The sequence below is a fragment of the Phaseolus vulgaris genome, chromosome 8 (assembly GCF_051622355.1).
Source record: "Phaseolus vulgaris cultivar YP4 chromosome 8, ASM5162235v1, whole genome shotgun sequence".
Classification (NCBI taxonomy): Eukaryota; Viridiplantae; Streptophyta; class Magnoliopsida; order Fabales; family Fabaceae; genus Phaseolus; species Phaseolus vulgaris.
The window spans coordinates 8,660,215-8,676,697 of record NC_143505.1 but is presented as its reverse complement, the minus strand read 5'-3'; the positions used below and the strand labels follow the sequence as shown (position 1 = coordinate 8,676,697).

Here is a 16,483-nt window from a genome sequence, read left to right as displayed (position 1 = left end):
GAAGAATAATGTGGTCAACAACCTACTAAGAAGTGAGAAAAAGATGGCCATCAAGAAGAAAATATTGCAGATCAAGCTATTAAAACTTGTCTAAGAGGACCTAGTTGATGGAGGTTTGGATGGTGATGAAAAGTATAGTGATGCTCTCAAATTCTTATGACTTTTTGAACATAGTATATACAAGCCACCACTTGGAATGGTGTGTCAGTGCTTTTAGTTTTTATAATAAGAGTAAAGTGAATGATGAATGAATATGAAGGCATATGGTTAGTAATAAGAGGAAGCAAGGGATAGAGATCCCAAGCATAGACCAGTACAAAACATACTAGAAAGTCACATAATGTTTGATTAAAACATTCAAAATTATGTATTATATTCCCTGTTATGTAACATAGGTAAGTAACCTATATTCTATTTATTCAAATTGAAAATAGAAAGTAAGAAAAAAGGTTCCTTCATTACTTAGGAGTTAAGACTAATAAAAGACTTTCCTTTTCACTTTTTCGGTTCTAGTTGAAGTCTTTGGCAGATTTTTGTTTTGGGAGAGAGAGATGCACAGAGCATCAAAGATGAAGCATCTTGATTTTGTTCATGAAAGCTAGACCCCCTCTTTCATTCTGAACCATTCCTTGCACCAACCACAAGGCACTCCCAAGTTCCAGCAAGGAATCACTGCTACCACCTTCTTTCATCATTCTGTTCATCGTTTCATTTAAAAAAAAATTAAAGTTTAGAAATCCAGTGTGAGATTAAGTTAGAATCCCTGTGAATCTCCTCAAAAGGCTCAACAAAAAAGTAATCTCTCTTCTCTTCATACCTGGTTTAATTTGTTTCTAATGTAAACCACTAAGAAATTTAGTATTTTTTCTCTCTTTAGTTATTTGTTGATTTTGGCTTAATCCCAAGTCCCACATTGGTGGGTTCATTGTTTGGAAAGGAGGTTTGAGGGTTATAAATTAAACTCTCCTCCAATAAAATTGGACTGTTTGGAGATTAGGTTAAATTGGCTGAACTTCGTGAACCATTTTCTGGTGTGTTTTTTCTCTTTTATTATTCCTCTGTTTTAGTGGGAAAATTACCCGTTTTTTCCAACATTATCACCCTCTAGTCCTCGAAATTAATGTTTTCTCGCTAGTCTCCCCCCATATCATGTCAGGCATTCAACTATTATAGGTTGTTATCTTATCTGTGTTGGATAACAATATGGTTCGGCCAGATTCAATTTTCTGGTTCTTTTTCACTTCTGATCATTGGTTTATGGTTGACCATTGCTGACAAAATTATTCTCCATCAGGATTTTCTTTTCTCGGGGGTGCATGAACTGAATTTTATGTTTTTTTGGCTTCATTATATCAAACTCAGAGCTGTGCCTTGTAACTTTTGAAGTACTGAGGTGATTCAAGAGTTTCACTGCATAAAGATTTATGGTCTTAACTCTTAGCACGCCATTTTCTGCTTCTGTGTGTTCACCTTTGTGCTAACAACAAATATGATATATATTCTTACTGGTGTCTAAGTAAATTATATTCAGTGTGTTCACCTATGTTCTATCAAATAACATCATGTTTTGATATGTTTTTCAGAAATGGTGTTCTTTATAATAGCCCTGAAATTTAATTAATTTCAACTTTTTCCCTGATGGATGTTATCATTTTTGAAAAAAGTTTTGTTATAGGAACCATGGAGGGGAGAATGACACTCTTGTTTCTTCTTGTATTGGGTGCTGCCTGGGTTTGTGATGCAAGAGAACTGGCTAACCGTGATCACTTCATCAGTAATACAGCAAACTCTGTCTTTTGAGAACTTTTTCACTAATTTCATTATTCATTTTCTTTGCTTTTTTACTATCCTTATTAGGAAGTTAATTAAGTGGAGGCATGTATTGTAGATGACATTTTCAATCCCCCATTTTTAGTCTATTGCTTTGGTGAACGTGAAAGTGGCAGCTAGGTTAAGCATAGATTAACCAACACTTAAAACAAATGCTGGCATTGACACTTGTCAATTGTCAAAAAGTATGATCAGATTGAAATAAAGGGTGGTATGAAAAATTTGTAGTGAAATTATTGAGGTATACTAATTTTGTGGGATAATATAAAATGAGACCAGTGACAAGAAAATGGGTTGATGTATTGAAGCGATAGTACTATAGGTCAACCATGTAAACTTCAGTGACCTTCCTCAAATTAGGCATTTCATAAAAAAGTCTTAGTAGAAACATCAGCTGTTAGTTCCCCTCAGAAACGAAGAGGGTAAAAAGCTAATGACAAACCGGGATTTGAAGATTAAAGGGCTTGAATGTTCTCAAAATACTTTTGTTAAGGACTTGTGTTGTGTGTATTAAGTGATGGATGTTCCTATACTCCATGATTTGCATCTCCCAACAAAATAGTGTAAGTGAAGAATTTTATTCTAAACACTCTTCTCAGGCTTAAAACTAATGGCCCAATTTTTCAAAAACACTAGTCCATTTGAAATACTTGCTAGTTTTCGTTAGTCCACTGAACCATGTAGGTTGATTGAGCATCATGTGCATATCTAAGAAACTGCTTTAAATAATTCTTTCAAATGTAGTTTGAAACGCTAATGTGGCATAAATAATCTTGTTGATCTATTTTCAAATTGCAGAACTAATCAGAAAACCAGACGCTTGTGCACTTTGTGAGGAATATACTGCCAAGGCACTCAATTATCTAAATGGAAACAAGACCCAGCAAGAGATCATTGATATCCTCCACAACACTTGCCACCAGCTTCCCCGCCTTCATCAGAAGGTTGGTCATTTTCTGGATCTCTTGTGTTTTTGTTTTAGATGTCGTAGTTGTTCTCAGTTGATGAAAAACATCAAATTTAATGTTCACTATACTCTCAAATGTTTAATCAACATTGTTGCCACCCTCTTCAATCTCAATGCATGTTTTGGTGCCTATATCTTGTTCCTGTTAGTCCATTCGGTGGATGGCCACATACTAGTCATATAAATAATAACCAAGCTCAGTTTTGATGTCCAATGAATTAGCTAACTTGTTGAAACTTGTACAAATTGTGTGTCATCAAGACAATACTCTCTTGGTCAGACTACCATAAAGACACTTTGGACTTCAAAGGAAGCATATCATAAATGAATGAATTACAATTGATCATATCCTAAATTTATTCCTCTGTTTCTTCTGTATTGCACAGTGCATTATTTTGGTGGACTATTATGCTCCTCTTTTCTTCTTAGAAATGGCTACAATTCAGCCTGAAGACTTCTGCAACAAGATCAATATCTGTCATCTCATTTCATATATTTCCTCACAAGTTCAAGAAGATAGCTGTGGCTTTTGCAAAGATACTGTTTCAACTCTATTAGCTAAGTTGAAAGATAGTGATACTAAGGTATGTAATTTCATCTTTCTGCTACTAAAATGAAGTTTGGCACTGTGGTGTGAAATGTTACTTCATCTGTGTCCTGATATGAGCAAACTTTTTCTATAGTTTCTAGTTTTTTTTTTTTTTTACCAGCAAAAAATGAAATTAAATTAGTTTCTAGTTGTACAAGGTTTTCATCCACCACAAAAGTTTGACGGGTGTTAAATGATTGCATGGAGATTTCATTGCAAATTATACTTTCTTTTAATTTAGAAAATCTATAGTTGCAGCCATATCAAAAGAATTTTGATTATAATGTTGGTGCAGCAGCATATGAATGTATAGGTGGAAAAACAGGAAAAATACATATAACCTAGTATTTTAGCACATGTAGTACACAAAAGTACATGTTTATTTTTTTATATAAAAACTATATTTTTGAATCCATAGTTTATATATATTTAGAAATGAGTACAAAGATACAGATGAAAGGAGGGTGACTTGAGTTGAATGAGAAATAAGTTTTTTAAATGAAATTTCAAAATTAAAAATAAGTAATATATTTCAAAAAAAATTGAAAACTGTCAATCAATAATTATTTTAAAAAATGTTCTCATTTAAAATACTTTATTTTTATCAAGAAGGATAAGATATACAGATAGATTTTCTACAGTTTTGGTTCTCTCAAAAGTCTAATACCTTTGCTTTGACCCTTTGAATGTCTTAAGCCTATTACAATTGTTTAAGTTTTTTTAACTATTGGTATGAAATATCATTCTGCTTGATTTCGATGATGTTTTGTTGAAAAAACTGCTAAACATTTATTTTAAAATGTCAGCTAGAGATAATTGAGACAACACTGAAGGTGTGCAACTCAGTGGAGAAGTATGCAAATAAGGTGAGCAAAATCTGGCTAATTCCTCCATTTTCCTCAATTTGTATTAACTCATATGAAGTTTCAATTCCCAACTTTTATCTTATTGAACAAATTAGATACTATCATGCTTGAACTCCGGTGATTAATTTCCTTGCAATGATATGAACTTTGCCAACCTCCTTATCATCAACTATTGACTCTAATGTGAAACAGAAAATTTATTTCTGCATTATCATTGCACCTCCAGAGAAACAAATTCTAAACAATTATCTTCAGATACTGATAGGAAGGATTTTCTTCACGTTAAGGATAGTGATTATAGGATCTGGATTGACCAAGTTATAATGTACATTATGAACTAGGCCTATGTATGTGCACAAATAAGAATTTTGCAGTGTTGTTGAGTAGAAAGTGCACAAGAACATAATTTTCCTAATTCCATTTTGACTTTGATTTTTTTTATTTATCCTCCAAATTGTTTGCAGTGTACAAGAATGGTTTTGGAGAATGGACCCTTGGTTTTTGACAGTGCACAGAGATTCCTGGAAAGCACAGACATGTGCACTGCAGTATATGTCCTGCAAATCTTCAACAGTGGCTGGCCAACAAGCCTTTCTTTAAGACTCTTATGGAAACAACGTTCTAACAGATTTGTGGTGCACTTGCTGCAGAAGATTGCCATATACATAACAACACATTGAGAGAGAGTAAAAGTTGATACATTATCAGTGTAAAATTTTCAATACAGTATATCTAATTATGTGTCTGCATATATCATTGAAGAATTCAAGACTTTCTATGTAGCGGTTGTGATGCTCATGCATGTTTGATTATTTGACAATACATAATTTGATGTTTACAAGCAGTTTCTCTAAAGAGAACCGATATATTTTTGTGGTGTCCAGGTTAAAGTTCTAAATGCAATTATTTTGAGCTGCTAATATTATTGTGAAAGAAAGTGAGGGTGACCACCTTTGATTTGAAATAAACTCCTGCATTAATTTAATTTACTTTAAATTTTAAGATATATATATATATATATATATATATATATATATATATATATATTCTTAATTTACACATGTTCTCATTTTTATATAGGAACTAAATTCCTTTTATCCATATGTGCTTTGAATGTGTATTTGTCAAATAGTTAACCAAACCACTGATATATCCATAAATTATCATATATATAAACTTGGGGCATTAAAAGTGTAACACTAAGAGTGGGTGCAGGAAGAACTTTGTTGGGTGCAGGAAGAAACACTCCTAGTTATATCTTTGGTTTTTTACTATGGATCTTGTTGGATTAGGGTTGTTTCTCCTTTCACTAGATCATTTCAAACGTGCATCCAAAACAATTATATTAAAAGTTTGTTATGTTCTTAATGATTTAAAACCTAGGTTCATTAAGGTACACTTTAAGTCATTCATTCCATACACTTGAGCACGGTGGCGGACGAAGAGAAGGGTGGCGGAAGAGAGAGAAGGAGTTGTCAACGGAGGAGAAGAAGTGTGCACAAAGAAGACAGTGTTGACGGGTTGTGATACGCAGTTTTCATTGGAGAAGAAAGTGAATTTTCGTAAAAGTGTTGATTATCGGATCTGTATATCTAGAAGTGTTATTTTTATTTCGGATATCCATATCCATAAGCCAAATCACATAATATCAACAACTTTTGTCTTTTGGATATGAATATATGTAAGCTAAATCACACAATTTCATATATGAAAGTCCATAACTCATGTCACTTTCAGATATCTTCATCCAAAAGCTTAATTGGATAACTTAAATGATCTTTCGGATACATACATCCGGAACCAACTGACCTCATTTTGGATTTCGAATCAAAGTAAATAATAACCACCTCATTTTGGATTTCGAATCAAAGTAAATAATAACCACCTCATTTTGGATTTCGAATCCAAAGTAAATAATAACCACTTTTTCAGATTGTTTAATTTGTAAACAAACATGAATGACAAGGACAATTTTAGGTTTTGAATTTTATATTGAGTGCAGGTTCAAATGATCTGGTTTAAGGAGAAACAACTGGACTTTTTGGAATTATATGTAGGAAAATGTTTTGTTGGACTACTCTAAGAGTTTGAATATCCTTAAATACTCTTATTTGTTAATTATGTATTTATTGTTTATGGAAAAAGAAATGCGGACTCTTTGATTTATTTTTTTAAATGCAAGTAGACGTATTATAATATCTACTTCATAATTCATATTTTTTTATTTTTTAAGTTCCAATTTATTTGGGTAAAGACTACCTGCACCCAACAAAATTTTCAAATTCTGAAAAATGTCCTTTATTGGGGAAATGAAAATCCAGAATTGAAAATAATACATTTCGAAAAAGTAGATTGGAAGAAATTATTTTGTTCTGAAAAAAAATCAAAAATTCATTCTAAATAAGAAAATCCAGAATTGAAAATAATACATTTCAGAAAAGTAGATACAGGAGAGATTATTGTGTTCTGAGTTCGAAATGCATTTTTATATCTATCACATTTTTTTAAGGGCATTTTCTTCTTTTTCCTCTAGAATTGGGTCCAGTGATATGGTGCAGGAAGCAATTGTCATTTATTTGCTCCACCAACCAAAAAACTGGCAGTGTAACAAATCTTTTTGATAACTGCATGGTGTCTTTTGTGCTAGAACCATTCAGCCCACAGAAATTTGAGTGCTCATATATTTTGTATTTTTTTGCATTTCTTTGTGGGAATTTGGTCTAGGCCCCAATTTTTTTTTCTTTTATGCTTAACATAAGTTTTATAACAAAAATTAAAAAAATATTTGTGTGGTGGTGACATTGCCATATTTCTAAGAGTTGGACAACATAAATGAAAGCAGGACCTAGGGTTGATTGGATTTGAAGCAACACTGTGTTTTCTGGTTCTGCTTACATAGGGTCCACCAAGGTGTGATTTTCACATTTTATAGTTAAAGATTATAACAATATGGTATTATATTTTATGTATGTGGATTTGAATTCTTCCTTTGTAATTAATAAATAATGTGACAATGACTAGTTATAAAAAAGAAACATAAAAATGAATGAATATGTGATACATGAAGGATTTTATTTTGCCAACCAATAACATACTAGCACGAATGAAGTGTAAGTTTGTTATCTTTTGCAATGAATAATGATATGAAAACCATGCCAATAGTGATTAGAGAGTAAAAGCATTTAATACAAATAAAGTATTATTTTAATTTGTGAAATTGTAAAAATGTTATCATAAAATCCTTAAAATTAGAAAAGTATAAATTTCTAAATTTTAAAGTATTATGTTTGAGTGTTATGTGGAGTAGAGGCATCCACTTCATGAAAGGAAAGGTTCGTATATTAGTGCAAAAATACATTTATTATACTGCATTGCGTATTATACTAATTTAAGTTTTGATTTGGATATTTATCTTACATCTACCTTTAAATGGTTAATCATCACATTCATAACTTGGCACTCTAACATAAGTAATACAAGAAATAGAATTAGGTAGTTAGAATTATTAATAATTTAAATTTTTTTTTCAATATAAATCATAATAATTTAAATTTTTTTATTTTTTATTGTATTAATAACTATTCTTTAAACATTTATATAATAAGAGTTTTATCAAAAGAAATATCACTCATGTTTATATTATTTTTTTGTAATATTTCTATTACTTTTTAATCTCTTACTTTTTTGGACAGTAATAATAACAAAACTTTTATTACTGAGTCCACAACTCAACACAAAAATTACATTCCTTTTAATAATTCATTCAAACATGTCTAGTTTTTCGATGGAAATATTTGACGTCTTACAACATCAAATATTGAACTTGTATAGGAAAAAAAAGTGTGGATTCCATTTAATTCTTATTATCTATACCTCATGGACATAAACACTTTGTTAAACTTATAAAATTAAAGAGTTTCAAATTCTAATAAAATAATGTAAAAAATATATATAGAATCTTAAATACAATTTGATTTTTCGTAAATTTATGAATTTTACACGTGAGCTGTATCATAGAAGAGCTTATTTTTATAACATAAACTATACGCGATAGAAGAATAAACAAAAATTATATAAACTAACGAAAACACATTCGCTTATGTTTACAAGTTTATTATATTAAAATATATACAATTTTATTTTTATAGCTTTATTATTTTTATAAATAATTAAAAAAATAATATATTTAAATATATAATTTTATAAAAAAATGTTAAAAAAGTTATACAACTCTTATTTTAAAAATATAAATTATTTAATTATTTTGAAATAAAAAAATGATTCAATTATTTATTTTATTTTTAAATAAAAACTTTTATTTTAGGCATCACTATACAACTTGACATCTCAGCTATGCTGACCTATGTAACACAGACACTGACACAAACACTGATAGGACACGAACACAGAGATATGTATAATATCTAAAATGTAAGACACATAGATATAAATTTATATATTGTATAATTATGAATTACATAAATTGACAATAAAAATTTATGTGCACAAGTATGTTTCAAAAAAAAAAATTTAGCGGAAAAATGTTTTTCATGACTGATTCAAAATGATTTGTTTCTTATTTTTATAATTATAATAAAAACTAATACAATAAGTTTGAGTTTTTATAAAATTAATGTATTTTTTCTTTTTAAAATTGTATTAAAACCGTGTTAGAATTGTCAAAAATCCAACAAATATTTTTTAAATTGGACACTTCACATATACGTGTCATACGAGTGTTATACAAGTGTCAGTGTCCGATATGTGTATCTAACACCAACACGCCATTTAAGAGGAACGTTCAAGCTTTATAGATGATGACACCTCAAGTAACAATAAAATTATTTATTTTATTAAATAAATAAATTATTTTTATTTTTAAAGAATAAATTATCCAATTAAAAAATAACATTAAAGAAATTATTAAATAATGTATACTCTTTATATAATGATTGATATAAATGAATTAGGTGAGTGAAAAAGTAAAATATTTAATAAAACATTGCTAAAAAGTATATTTGATAAAACACAACGTAAGTAAGTCGCTGACACAAATCCCACTTTGTTTTTGAGAGCCATATAAAACTTCGAATTCAAAGCGACAAACCCAACGGCACTATCGTAATATTTTTCTAGTACCACTGTTCTTTAAAACTAATAATTAGAGTTAGCTCCGATACCTTTTTTAAAGCAATGAATAATTTACGACAAATAAATAATTAGGTACCCAATTGATAAATAATTTAACTCTATTCTTTTAATAAAAAAATTACACATGAATTAAAGTATACCAGTTGCAGCTAAAAAAAATTCACAAATAACCTTCATTACTTCAAATAAATTATTCCAAACATATAATTACGTTTTACTCTTTTGTTTGTCCTTCTCTATGGATAAAGATGACTACGAAGCCAATTGTGATCGTCACTAAAAAGATATTTTCCAAAATTAATATTTTTTTATTCATTCTTCTCATACATATGGTTATATTTTACTTAATTAAATAATTTATCAATATATTTTTATCGAGTAATGATAGTTTAGTCAACTATTATTCATTAGATGTCATTGTTTTGGTGGATAAGATTAAATGCTCTTTTAAGATAACAGATAGATAATTACAATATTTAAAATCAATTGGTAATACACTCAAAATTTGATCTATAGCTTTGTGATTATCCATTATCCACGTTTCATTTGTTACTTTCTGTTTATGGATAACACAATAACATATTGGTAGCTAAAGTTCAATTTCTATTATGTGCTCACTGAATCATTAATATATACATAACCTTTTACTCATTTCTTATTTCAATTTATAATATATTTATAATCGTTGATTAAAACTTCTCATTGATTTTTCAAAACTTATATTAGTCAGTGAAAATTCGTCTAATAAAGAATCAATTTAACAATTAAAGAATTTTAGAAAAGTTTTTGAAACAAATTATTTGAACTTCAGAGAACAACTTCGCAGAGTATGTCGGAATTTTTGTCAACAAATTAAGAGCGTCAATATTTGTTCCTTACACTTTCTACGTTCTCTGCATTTGATGTTGCTTCCTTGATTTTTTTTTTAATTTAATTGAATTCAGTTTAATTTTTCTTCATTCGATATTCAATTTAATATAATATTCATTATAATTATCTGAGTAATTTATTACAAACAAATAATTTAATTAAATATTTTCAATATTTTTAATATTTATAAGAAAATATGTAACACCTGCATGATTAATATTTATAGGATAAAAATATTTTCTTTACAATAAAATTATTTATATATATATGTAAAGTTTTTCCAACAAAAAGTATACATAAAATTATCGTCAATTAAACACCTCAAATTATAACAACAATAAATAATATTTTATCTCGTGAATCATATATATACAAAATATTAATACTAGTAGAAATACATGGGCGAGAGCGTAAATGTATTCACATTTTTTACTTCTATCATTTATTTATATATATATATATTATTAAAATTTGAATAAATAATGTTATTATTTGAACATTTATATTAATAATATAAATTTAGTATATTTTAATAATATATTTTAATAAATATGATATACATGGAAAGATACATAGATTATTTTAGTACATCTACAGATATATTATGAATGAAAAATAACCAACAAAATTATTATATATAATAAATATATAAATATCTTTAATTTTAAAAATAGATAAGAAAATCAGTTTCAAACAGTCTAAAATAACAGTTTATCAATTTTTTCACTCTTTCTAAATAACTTGTTAAGTAAAAATAAATAAAATAATTTTTTAAAACTAAAAAACTGTTGCTTTAACTGTTAAAATTACAAAATAACTAAAATAATAACGTGATTAAGTGATAATAAATAAAATAAATTTTTAAAACTAAAAAATTGTTTTAATAACAGTTAAAATTACAAAATAAAAAAAAACATAATAAATTGATAAAATAAAATATTAATAAAAATAAAATACTAATAACAGTTATAATTGAATAAAACTAATAACAATATAATAGAATAGAAAGTTTCCTATATATATGTATATAGAAGATTAATTCTACGTAGCTTTATCAGTAAAGAAGGAATGTTTTTTGGACAGAATCATAAGGAAGTAATATTTTGTATTTATTGAATATTAGTAAATAAAGATACAATGCATATCGATCACAGAAAATAGTTATTATTTAATACATTAATTGTGAAATGTGAATTATTAGTCAATTTGAATATTAATTTTGAAAGATACGCGTGGGTCACACTTTAACACACAGTGACTCTCGTCTCAACCACGTGGCACTTACCACAAACCGTCACACGTAACGTGTATGTTCACATCACAACAACGTAGTCCCGGTAACGTAACGCTTCTGCCACGTGGCGCCTCGACAACGGTTACTTCCGTGAACCACGATGCTGCGAAACTTCATTGTTGATTTCATTTTATTATACGTCCCCCAAAAACCAAACTCTTCTAAAATATTTAACATTTTATAGAGACTTTTTAAATCCCATTATTTTTAATTCAGATTCTTTTAAACTTTTCTTTATTAAATATTTTAAAAAAAATTATTTTTTTAATTAAATTTATAGTTAATCAATGAGACACTGTAGATGTGTAAATTATATATTATATATTATGTATGTCTACCCTTTAAATATATTTTTTGTTAGTGTGAATCGGTCCAGGTACTGATGTAGTTAAAATAGGTTTAAGATGAAAAATATGTAAATAGATTTTTTATAATTTCAATTTATTTGAAAACAAACCTAAGTGCGTGGCCCACCATATCCAACTCTAGCCATTATCCATTGCATAGCGTAGAAGAGAATACAAGTTTCATTAATTGATTATCATTAATTAAATTTTAAGGTACTCGTAATTCAGATATTTTTAGTTAAATTTTTACTAATTTGTTTGCTTTATTAAATATTTAAAAAATTATATTTTTCAAATAATTTTTTTTATTTTTTAATTGAATAATGTGATTATATTAGAATAAAATTTCATACTTTTTAACACTAAGATAAAAAAGATAAAATAAAAATTATTCAATACATATGTCCGTGTCACATGTGTATATGTATGTCTGTATGTGATACATAGCAATTAAGTTAAATAATATTTTTATCTAAATACCTCACTCTGATAATGAATGTTACATGGTATATGAAAGATGATTGGTTCTAAGAATAATACCATAAGTTAGTTTGGCATTTGATGGTGGTTGTAGTGTTCCACTTGCAACAATTTTATATGGTTTAAAGCAAAATATCTTTGCCTCTATATTATGCTTCCAAACACTTTAAACACCAATTAGGGAACAACTTTGTTCTTTAATCTTCATCTTTTTAAGCTTCCTTTACTTTTATAAAGTTGACATTAATTATTTTTTAATTATTGAATATAATTAAGACACGTGTCTATATTAATTTTAATAATAGATTTTATTTTAAAATGTATACGATGGAAATAATTGATTTTCTTACCAACAAAGCAAACAACTCCTAGTTCAGTTATTTAAGAAACTCGAAACTATAATTCAAGCTATATTTTAGGAACTTTTTTTATTATTCCAAATGATGCTATTCGATCAATAACTATTTCAATTAAAACTATATTGTCATTGTGAACAAAGTTACATTTACGCATATAATATAAATTTTAGAATATATAATTGTGATTCTTAATTTATATACTTTCTCAATTACACATAATATTTTTTCTTCTCTTAATATATATATATATATATATATATATATATATATCACATATTATCAGAAATGGTAAAAAAAAGACTTTTTTTTATTAATGCATAGGATTTTTCTTAACCATCTGTCTATTTTAATCAACATTTTTTTTTATCTTTATCCAAATTATATTTTATTCTAAATGTCAACAACTTTTATATTTAAATATTTATTTATTATAATTTTAATCACAATATAATTTATATATTAAATCATATTTATCATGAAATTTAATTAGAGAAAAGTAATAATTTATCTTAATAAATATATAAAGATAAAATACTAATATTTTTGAATGGATGTGTGGTCTAGATACTAAAAGATGGTTAAAAATAAGAGTGGTGAATTAGGTAGATAATGCATTTGCTTGAATGGGAAAAGTTAGCATTGAAAACCTAATCACAAAAATTGGTAAATTGAGTCTAAAAGAATTTGAAAAATAAGGGGATTTGGAGAGCAGAAAATAGAAAGGTGTATATATGAATATTCACAATGTAAATGTTGGTATCAAGCAGGTAGATTATACAAGGAAGTATGATGGTGTTAGATTCTATCAAGGTCACTCTTTTCATTTGTAGCAAAACATATTTGGTTTGGAAAACGTGTTAGTTGGGTAAAAGTATGAATTGTGCTAAGCACAACCAAGAAACCATTTATAGGACCACTTGTTAAAAAATACAAAAGTTGTGTTTCCTTATTTTTTAAGTTAATGTATTTTTACTCATGAATATATAACTTGTGATAAAGTTTAATATATGATAAAAATAATGTATCAAAGAATGCTCCCAAATTCTAGTTATCCTAAATGTTAATCACTATCACAAATACACAATTTATTATATAGAAAGAAGATGAGTGTGAAAATCTACCCTAATTCATTATTTTCCTATATCTTATTTATTTTAATTTAACCTTAGGGTTGTTGATAAGATGAGATTACGCTGTATTATATTTTTTTTATATATAAAAATGTTTTCATGTTAGGTATTACTATGCAACTTGACATTTCAGTTAGGCTGACACCTCAAGTAATAACAATCATCTGCCATCACATAAAAAATGTATTATTAAAAAAAAAATACAAAAATATTGGAGGATTAGGTCAAAACTCATATGTTAACAAAAATGGTATATAGGTAGACTATACCTATTCATAAAGAATTCTAAGAATAGAATAGATGGAAACTTATTATACCAAATAAATGATTCTCTATGAATAAATCCTAAATTAGCCAACTTATCAACACACATTCCCTTCACGCAAAATATTAATAACTATAAACCTGATTTTCCCACTTTACACTGTATTATATTGTAACAACTTTAGTTATTTGAGAATTTATTTGGAAAGAAGATTAAATTTTTCACCTTGAGATACTCATGGAAAGTTATTTGAGAACAAAATAGGTAGATGGTAAGTGCAAAAAATGAGTTTTACATGGTAAGTGGTGACCTACTTGTATTGTCATTTACTATAATGAGACACACTTAATTGAAATATTTGTTAAAAAGATTTTTTATGTATGAAATCTTTAAATTTATGATTCTTCAACCACTCACATGTTTATATTCATTGGTTTGTTAGGTTTTTGTAAGAGAAAACATCGGGAATATTCAACACCAATTATCCATATAAGATATTAAAACATTACTTTCAATCCAAAAATCCAGTTTTTCACCTAATCAATGTTCATTCCACATTCACTGCACCAATTTGTTAGGTCCTTGCAAGGAAACGCTAAAAAATTTAGATATCAATAAATTATGAACATTCTATATAAGAGATCAAGACACCACCTCCAATCCAATACCTTAAGACAATGAGTTATATGTTTTCTTTCTTATTTATTGTTAATCTTGTTCATTCCTACTTAATGTGAAACTAAACTCTCACTTGAAATCCTAAAAGTTATTAACAGGATTCCAAATAACTTTTATCACTAACTTCTAGTTTGATTAAGAATTTTATATTTATTTCATCAAATACCAAGATTAATAGAACCTTGGTTTGAATATGATTTTCTAGTACTATTATAAATGTTATTATTTTTACACAAATACTTAATTAAATTTGATGTCAAAATAGTTGATAAAATACTATGCAAGTGTTTGTTGAAGCTTACATAGATATTAACCTAAAACAATTTATAGCGGAAGTTGTTTTAATTTAGAAAAAGTATTATTTAATGTAGAATATGAATACTTGAAAATAATCATTATAGTCACACAAATAAGTAGTTAAGTCATAGTTGTAGTTGTTCTACCATTAATTATTGATCCAACCACCACAAAGTTGCAAGTCAATGCTTGTACAATATAGGGCTTCAAATGCAAATCCTAATCCATAAATGTCAAGTGTTAATTATGATTATCAAAATTCTCATAGTGATGGTTGTTATGTGGGGGAAACAAATACCAAAAATGAAAAATAATTTATAAAAAAAAATGTCAATGATGTTGCCATTAATAAAAGATGAAAAAACAATATTTTAAAACAATAATGGTGGATCTAATGATCCTTTATATATGATAATGTATTTAAGAAAAAGAAAAAGATTACACAACTAGTCTAAAATATGAATTTTTCTAAACTAAACATTTAACATTTACAAAGAGTAATAAATACGTTCTAACTTATTATAACAATATCCCGATGACTTACATATAGTGAAATGATTATTACAACCCCTATAAGAACCATCCTAACACTAGTGAATTTCATCCTCACATCTTTTAAGTATGCATGAGCTTTAACTTCTACTTCCAATTATCTATGACATCTTAATACCCATGCATGTGTAGGTTATATGGGTTTGTATGAATTAAAGTTACTAGATAATCTAAAAATTCTTAATACTTATTAAAAGGTGACAATGAGTCAAACTTAATGTAATCATTAATTATATAAGTCATTTAAAGGATGATGAATGGTAATTGACAATTTAATATTGTAGCTAATACATACTGTCTTCTTTCACAAACATATGTTTTTTTGTTAAAATTTCTTAGATTCTCTATGAATTTCCTAATAATCATAACCATAAATATATGTATAAGTTGCTTCAAAAATTAAAATTAAAATATTCATTCTTATCTAAAGATTATACTTAATTATTTGTCATACTAACATTTTTAGATAATGAATAATATATAGTAGTTGGTTTGGAGGAACTTCATGGTTAGGGTTTGCATAATTTAGTAAAGTAACATCTCCTTTGAGTTGTTTGAATCCATGTCACAAGTCATGACTATTTTAAATTCAAATGTAGTCATACTAGTTATGTCTATAATACACTAGCCTAATATTTGATATTGTCATTTACGAGGCTAACTATTTATATGTTTTAAGGACTACTATGATTAATATTGAATTTTTTTAATGAAATAATCTCTTCAATGGAACATTACAAAGGTTTCTTTTCTATCACAAGAGTGATCATGCTTGTTTCCACATTTAATGATTTTAACATCTTGGTTG

General features: G+C 27.3%; 1 pseudogene across 1 annotated transcript; it reads left to right on the top strand.

Moving 5' to 3' along the window:
* The first annotated feature begins 894 nt into the window (after positions 1–894).
* Positions 895–5,142, top strand: LOC137826427 (uncharacterized; annotated as a pseudogene). Its single transcript, XR_016515207.1, has 6 exons — positions 895–1,031; positions 1,665–1,774; positions 2,629–2,774; positions 3,184–3,381; positions 4,193–4,252; positions 4,717–5,142. The product of XR_016515207.1 is annotated as an uncharacterized LOC137826427 (transcript).
* The last annotated feature ends 11,341 nt before the right edge of the window (positions 5,143–16,483 follow it).